Source organism: Rana temporaria, chromosome 7, assembly GCF_905171775.1.
Source record: "Rana temporaria chromosome 7, aRanTem1.1, whole genome shotgun sequence".
NCBI classification, from domain to species: domain Eukaryota; kingdom Metazoa; phylum Chordata; class Amphibia; order Anura; family Ranidae; genus Rana; species Rana temporaria.
The window spans coordinates 79324395-79332851 of record NC_053495.1 but is presented as its reverse complement, the minus strand read 5'-3'; the positions used below and the strand labels follow the sequence as shown (position 1 = coordinate 79332851).

Sequence of the window (8457 nt, the reverse complement as noted above, 5' to 3'; positions counted from 1 at the left end):
TAAGGATATAATCTGGATATGCATTATTCTATGGAATGGCACAGATTAAGGACTCTATCAGCGATTAATGTAGGAGCTTGTGATCGGTTTTGGGTGAGGGGGGGCACTCCCTGCCACGCCCATAAGACTTTAGCAGCATTGTATGTATTTCTATTCATTGTATTGTATTCATTGTATTATATTCTATTCATGTATTCTATGGGACTTCCTGTTAGAAGGAATGTCCTTATATGGTATTAGCTGTGTCAAGGGGACATCATGTAATGACCACTCCCATGGGGGAGGTGTTTAACTGGTGCAGTGAGCACTTCCTGTTTGGGTAAATAAAATGAGCTGTGCTGAGCCATGAAGGCCAATGATGGTGATGACGGTGACTTAAGAACTAGCTGGTGTGAGGTCTCTTGACTTGAATGTATGGCAGAGAATATGGTGAGTGAATCTATTTAGCTTAAATATGGATTATTTCATTAAGACGGATTCTGTGCTTAATAGCACAGGGCAAAATGGCGGTGTGCTCTGCATACAGCCCAGTTTTTGCCACTACATTTGGAACCCTTCCTTGCAGGTTCTGGAGGTTCAAATGCAGACACCGCCCACTATTTGTATACATACATTGTCATCTATTCCATGTATTGTTTTTAATGTACCACTGTGTGGTTTGTATGTATATTGTGGTATTGGTATATAATATATATGATCTTTTTGTAACTTTCTCTATATTAAATTTATATTTTTTCAATTTTTGAATTTCTTTTTTTCATTGCTCACAAAATCCCATTTTTAGAGGTAATTTCTTTTTTGACTGAGCTCTGGCCCTTTCTCTCCATTCTGGTGGAAGGGCTGTGTCCCCTGTGCAGAGCTTCTCCAGTACTCCTTCACCCCCTTCTTCCTTCTTCCAATCAGATGGAGCGGTTGGGGTGGCTGAGTTCACATGGCCCAGCAACATTCTGGCCGGTACCTTCACTGGTGTGGTCGTGGTGTTTCTGATGCCGAGACCTTCCCATGGTTTCTCTGCAGTGCCTTCAATGGGACCACTTCAGGGACCACTTCTATCCCCTTGCTGCTCTGTGGGTCTGCCTCTAGGGCAACAAAAGGGCCTGGCTGCCTCTAGGTGAGCTTGAAAAAAGGCTTTAAACAGGTCACTTCTCCTGGCTGCAGCATCCTTTCTCTTCTTCCCAGTCTCCAAAACCTACCGACTCCCTCTGTGGGGGCCTTCTTTTCCAGGACTAGGTGCTGGTAGGCCTGCCTCAGCATTGGATGCACCCTTGCAGGTGGGGTATCCTGTTCTTGAGCTAAGGGTGCCAGGAGCCTCCGGACTAAGTCGGTGTAAGTCCCTATGATGAGAGAACTTTTCCCGGCTCCTGGTGGATGGGGGCAGACTATCTCCAGAGTATCGAATGTTTCGGCTTCCCCTGCCACTGAGGGGGTCAAAAGTCAATTTAATTGGCAAGTATCCATCGTAAGGGAGGTTTTGGGTGTCGATCCCCCAGATCTCCAGCTCTTCCAGCTTGCGTAGCGGTAGGTGCTTCAGGTGTCTATCATAGAAGTCCCTATATAGGAGAGTCTCTTGGGCTCCAATGTAAAGGAGGCCCTTGGCAAAGATTCCCTCTACTTGAACTGAGACTATCGGGGAAGGCCCCACTAACTTCTGCCGTCTGTACCTTTACTCCTTTCTTCTGTGAATTCCTATTAGGTTTGAACCCTTGTTGGGCCTGGTGTGCATCGATCTCCCGCCTTTTAGCAGCTTGGGTCATGGGAGGGAAGATATTTGACCACCCAGAGACAACAACAGGGACACTTGGCAGAGTTTTGCACCCCCGATGCTGCTTTTTATTTTTTAGGGAATGTCTTGGAGCCAACTGAGACCCGCGGTCACCCGGTTGACTCCTTCACCGGGGCCCCCTGAAGTTTTCCGCTGGCTGGCAATACTGAGCTGCGGCCTTCTCAGGACTTGGACATACTTCCATGACATGTCCGATCCATCCACAGTTGAAGCAGATTGGTAACTTCCACTGTTTCCTTAGTGAGTCAGTGTTGCAACTGGGAGGTTTCCTTGGTTCTGCCCGAGCGTTCCTGCTTGGGGTCTTAGTTGCTTGACTTGTCAGGTCAGTTACCAATTTTATCAACTGAGACACTAGGGCAGAGGTGGGCAAACTTTTTGACTAGAGGGCCGCAATTGGTTCATACATTGGACCCGGGGGCCAGACCAAGAGTAGATGGACGGTGTGTATGTGTGAATTAATATAAATTACATTTAAATTTGTAACATAAATGTTTAGATTTATTTAAGGTAGAAAAGCATAAAAAGAGTAATTTTACAAAACTTTTATGCAACGTATTTCTTTCATAAAATAGAACCTTCAATTTCAGTGGGAACAGTGTTGTTGGTCTCCCTTTTTTGTTAAGGCATCAAAGTCAGGAGTTAGCTTTGTTGTTGCAATTCGCAGAATAGATCTGAGGTGTTGGTCAGTTAACTGGGATCTGTGACGGGATTTATTGATGTTCATGACGCTGAATGTCTGCTCACACACGTAGGTCGAGCCAAATAAGGACAGAATCTTCTGAGCCATCCCCCGGAGGTTTGGAAAACAGTCATCTTTAAGTGAGGCATAGAACTATTTTAGTGGAAGAGAGTGGAAGTTCTCCTTTAAGACTGCATCAGATTGAAGATCGATTAGTTCCAATTGCACTTCTTGTGGTGCTGTTTCTGGGTCTTGTGACAAGGGACAGGTCACCAGCTGAAGTGACTTTTCAATTTTTTCAAAATCTGAAAACCGACGGCTGAATTCTTCATGCAGGTCTTTCAGTGATTTGCTACATTTATTCACATTTTGGATGGCCTTTTCCTGTGTGGCTAGTGTTGGAATATGAGAGAAGTTTTTCTTTGAAATTTGCCTAGAAAAAAAGTCAACTTGGCTTTGAAGGCATTTACATGACTATACATGTCGTGCACATACAGGTCTTTTCCCTGTAGCTTGATGTTGAGCTCATTCATGTGAGAAAAAATGTCAACAGCAAACGCAAAGTCACACAGCCAATTCTTGTCGCTCAGCTCTGGAAAATCATCAGATTTCCCCTTTAACTCCAAAAATGTATCAATCGCTTCTTTAAGATCCCACACTCGTTTAAACACTTTGCCCAAACTCAACCAGCGGACGCGAGAGTGGTAAAGCAAGTCTTGGTGGTCTGCGTCGGTTTCCTCCAGAAATGCAATGAACTGACGGTGCTGAAGTCCCTTTGCTCGTATGCAGTTAACAAGCTTTATAACTGGATTCACAACATGACTAAGCTGTAATACAGATTTACACAAAGATTCTTGGTGTATAATGCAGTGGAGAAAAATAACTTCTTGCTCAGGGTTTTCCTCTTTCACTTTATCCTGAATTCTTTTCAGCAATCCCACATTTTTTCCAGTTAAATTTGGAGATCCATCCGTAGTGACATTAGCAAGTTTACTCCAAGGTAGCTTCATACTCTCGATGACAGCAGACACCCGGTCATACAAATCTTCTCCCCGTGTTTTTCCTTTAAGTGGCTCCATGGCCAAAAACTCCTCTGTTATTTCAAAACTGTCGCTAGTCCCTCGGATAAAAATTAAGAGCTGAGCTGTGTCTTTTATGTCTGTACTTTCGTCCAGTGCTAGCGAATATAATTTAAAGGACTCTGCAATATTATTTAACTTGTTTGTTATGTCTTCATCAATCAGTTCCACACGACGAGTCACTGTCCTGCGTGATAAACTGAGTTTTTCAAACTTGTCTTTGCTCTCTGGACACAAAAGACCTGCGGTCTCTATCATGCATTCTTTCAAAAACTCTCCTTCAGAGAGGGGTTTACTAGCTTTTGCTAATTTGAATGAGAGCATAAAACTTGCTTTGGTACTTAACTCTTGAATCTCAGTTTGTCTGTGAAATACATTTTGCTGAGCCTGTAATTTAGCCATCAACCTCCGAGCTGTAGACCCCCGTTCTTGGGGCGACTACTTGCTAGCATAGTTAGCATGCTTCGTGGCAAAATGACGGCTGATGTTATATTCTTTGAAAACCGCAACAGTTTCCTGGCATATGAGACATACAGCCATTGATCGTACTTCCGTAAAAAAATATTTTGCTATTTATTCCTTATTAAACACTCTGCATTCACTGTCCACTTTTCTTTTCTTTGCCTTACTCATTTTGGGATTCTGAAAAAAAGTTAAATATTCTTGGTCACTCTGACAGTATATCTTCCTCTCTGTGACACCATGTGTACCTGTCCATAACTCTATATACCTCTCTACTATGATACTACATACCTCTCTACAGCGCCATGTGTACCTGTCCATAACTCTATAAACCTCTCTACTATGATACTACATACCTCTCTACAGCGCCATGTGTACCTGTCTATAACACTATGTACCTCTCTACTATGCCATGTGTACCTGTCTATAACACTATGCACCACATAGAAATAGGGTACAGCGGTACAGTATAAAAAAATATGTTTATATAAGTATCAGTACAGTGTTTAATACAGTACAGTATTTAAAAAAAAAAAAATATATATATATATATATATATACATACAGTACAGTATTAAAAAGTAAAAAAATAAATGTATATATATATATATATATATATATATATATATATATATACACACACACACATATAGCAATACGGTACAGCGGTACTATATATATATATATATATATATATATATATATATATATATATATATATATATATATATATATATATATAAATAAAACAAACCCTCTCTTAGAAGAAACCTAACATTTGATTTTGCTGCTAAAATTACATAAACCAGTTGATGATGTCAGAAACTAAAAAAGAGAAGATAAAATGGGCACAAAGCATGACAAGGGACAGACACCACAGAAAATAGATAGAACTATAGATAGAATAATGGATTATGGATGTTATTCATCAGTCTGAGCAGTCCATGTGCAAGCTTGCAACAATAATCATACAATGAACATCTTCCTACTTTTCAAGACAAAACCGAGAAAATAAACATAAACGGAAAATAACAAGGTAAGTCTGCATGGCTGTCTGAAACGAGCCATGATAAATTGCAGAGTTCCTAATCTCTATAGGAGGAGACGCTGTGAGATGTCATTCCCCATCACCTCTCCATCCTCCTGGTGTAATACACAGGCGAGTCCATGCCATGTATATTAGAATCCTGTGAGATGTCATTCCCTATCACCTCTCCATCCTTCTGGTGTAATACACAGCAGTGGCGGCCCGTCCATAGGGACGCACAGGCGCCGCCCCCCCCTCCCACAGTCACAAAAAAAAAAAACGGGCCCTTTAAAAACTTTTATTCGGCTAAAATGTCATTTTGACATTTTAACCACAGTTCTGGCGGCCATCTATAGAGGGCGCTGCAGGGCCACCCCCTCTCGCAAATAACACACATTCGTGCATAAATGCACAAATGTATGTTATTGTTGGTTGCCAGCTGCCTGGTCTATTCATATAACCGGACGTGGGTCGCCGGTTACCCGAATAGCGACAGCTGGTTGGCTGAGGGGAACTGCCTATCAAAGCCTATCTGATAGGCTTTTCCAGTACCGCCCTCCGGCTCTCGGATGTCTATACTCGGAGCGGAGGCAATCTGCGGTCCTTGCATAAGACAAACGGCCGTTTCAGCCGATCAGGTTCCCGGATTCTGGTTATCAGGAACCTGATTGGCTGAAGCTTCACCACAGCGGCAGAAGACATCGAGGAAGGAACATGGAAGCTTTAGGTAAGTGCTTTTTACAGGGAAAGGGGTGACAATGGGCACAGTGGCATCATAGGGCACAGTGGTGACAAAGGGCACAGAGGTGACAATTGGCACAGTGGCAACATGGGGCACAGTGGTGACAATGGGCACAGTGGCATCATGGGGCACAGTGGTGACAATGGGCACAGTGGCATCATGGGGCACAGTGGTGACAATGGGCACAGTGGCATCATGGGGCACAGTGGTGACAATTAAAGGGTACAGTGGTGACAATTGGCACAGTGGCAACAATTGAGGGGCACAGTGGCTGCGTTTGATGGCATGGCACAGTGGTGACAATTGATGGAACAGTGGCTGCGTTTGATGGCATGGCACAGTGACTGCGTTTGATGTCATGGCACAGTGGTGACAATTGATGGCACAGTGGCTGCGTTTGATGGCACAGTAGCTGCGTTTGATGGCATGGCACAGTGGTGACAATTGATGGCACAGTTGCTGTGTTGCATGGCACAGTGGTGAAAATTGATGGCACAGTGGCTGTGTTTGATGGCATGGCACAGTGGTGACAATTGATGGCACAGTTGCTGTTTGATGGCATGGCACAGTGGTGACAATTGATAGCACAGTGACTGCATTTGATGGCATGGCACAGTGGTGACAATTGATGGCACAGTTGCTGTGTTTGATGGCATGGCACAGTGGTGACAATTGATGGCACAGTGGCTGCATTTGGTGGCATGGCACAGTGGCTGCGTTTAATGGCACAGTGGCTGCATGTGATGGGCACAGTGAGGCTGCAATTATTATTTTTTTCGTTTGCGCCCCCCCAAAAGTTTTGAGCACCAGCCGCCACTGATACACAGGTGAGTCCATGCCATGTATATTACAATCCTAACCGTTAGGATTGTAATATACATGGCATGGACTCACCTGTGTATTACACCAGAAGGATGGAGAGGTGATGGGGAATGACATCTCACAGGATTGTAATATACATGGCATTGACTCGCCTGTGTATTACACCAGGAGGATGGAGAGGTGATGGGGAATGACATCTCACAGCGTCTCCTCCTATAGAGATTAGGAACTCTGCAATTTATCATGGCTCATTTCAGACAGCCATGCAGACTTACCCTGTTATTTTCCTTTTATGTTTACTTTCTCGGTTTTGTCTTGAAAAGTAGGAAGATGTTCATTGTATGATTATTGTTGCAAGCTTGCACATGGACTGCTCAGACTGATGAATAACATCCATTATTCTATCTATACTTCTATCCATTTTCTGTGGTGTCTGTCCCTTGTCATGCTTTGTGCCCATTTTATCTTCTCTTTTTTTAGTTTCTGACATCATCAGCTGGTTTATGTAATTTTAGCAGAAAATGCACCAATATATTGCAAACCATAGCTGCTATGGTTTGCAATATATTGGTGCATTTTCTGCTAAACTTACATAAACCAGCTGATGATGTCAGAAACTAAAAAATAGAGAAGATAAAATGGGCACAAAGCATGACAAGGGACAGACACCCCAGAAAATAGATAGGAGAAGTATAGAATATAAATATCAGTCTGTGAGCAGCCATAGCATCAAAACATCACTCACCATTAGTACAGAATCTGTACTACAGATCCAAAGGAAAGTCCTGCAGGAAAATTTTTCACTTTGCTGCACCTTGATGCACCGTCCTAGGAGGGCCAGTCAACGCTCACATCCACCACGCCGCATTGATCGCTCCTCACAGGCGCGCGGAAAGGAGTTGACGTCATCTGACGTGACGTCAACTCCCTGCCTGTGCCTGCACGTACGGCTCAAGCCGTACTCTGCACACGGCCCCCGCCCCCCTCCACTAGCTGATGGCCGGCCCAGCCAATGACTATCATGGAGGAGACGGTGTGCGATGTAATTCGCCCAGCGGCCAGCCACTACAATGCCATAGCTAGCTCTCCGCACGGGGGCCGGATTTAAAGGTCAGTCGGGCTGTATACAGCCCGCGGGCCCTAGTTTGCCCAGTCCTGCACTAGGGCCTTCAAGAGTTCCACCTGATTGTCCCCCTCCTCAGCTCCGATGGTTCTGACTTTAGCAGTGGGTTCGGGCTTCTGGGGTTCTCTCTTAATATCCAGCATAATTTCTTCTTCCCTGACTAACGGGATTAGATCAGGGTACTCCCCGCCGGGCGAGTTTGCAGCACAAGAGTGATGGGGTCTAAAGGTTGAGCACCCTGTATAACTTGTTGTGTACGGACCTCATCAACCTTCTTCGGATCCATCCCCTTCTTCAGTAGGATCTGGTATATGATCCGGTCCAACCGCCTTATGAACTCTGACATTTTCTCCCCTTCCTTCTGGTAACAATGCTCCAACTGATAAAGGAGTTCAGTGGCCTTTTCAGGATTTTGATCCCACACTTGAACTGGGAGTGGCTTGACTAGTGGATGTAGGACTCCCTCCGGATAGATCTGGATGTATCAAGAAAAGTTCAGTCTGATCCGAGGTTTTCACCCTTAAATTGGTCAGGGATCCCTTTCCTCCATTCACACAAGGCATAAGTGTGCGGGACCTGGGTGTTTGTCTTCACGTTAATTACCCAGGGCTTTCTATCCGGGGACAGTGTTTTCAGGACTGGAGTCAATTCCTCTTCTGTCCAAACTTCCCCTCTTATTTCAACCACCAGACAAGCGTCACCACTTGGTGATGGCAACAGGATTCATTGTGATGTTGGCA

The 8457-nt window shown here is 44.2% G+C and overlaps 1 pseudogene; it reads right to left on the bottom strand.

The window, feature by feature from the left end:
• Positions 1-2615: 2615 nt before the first annotated feature.
• Positions 2616-3943, bottom strand: LOC120946192 (annotated as a pseudogene).
• Positions 3944-8457: the final 4514 nt, after the last annotated feature.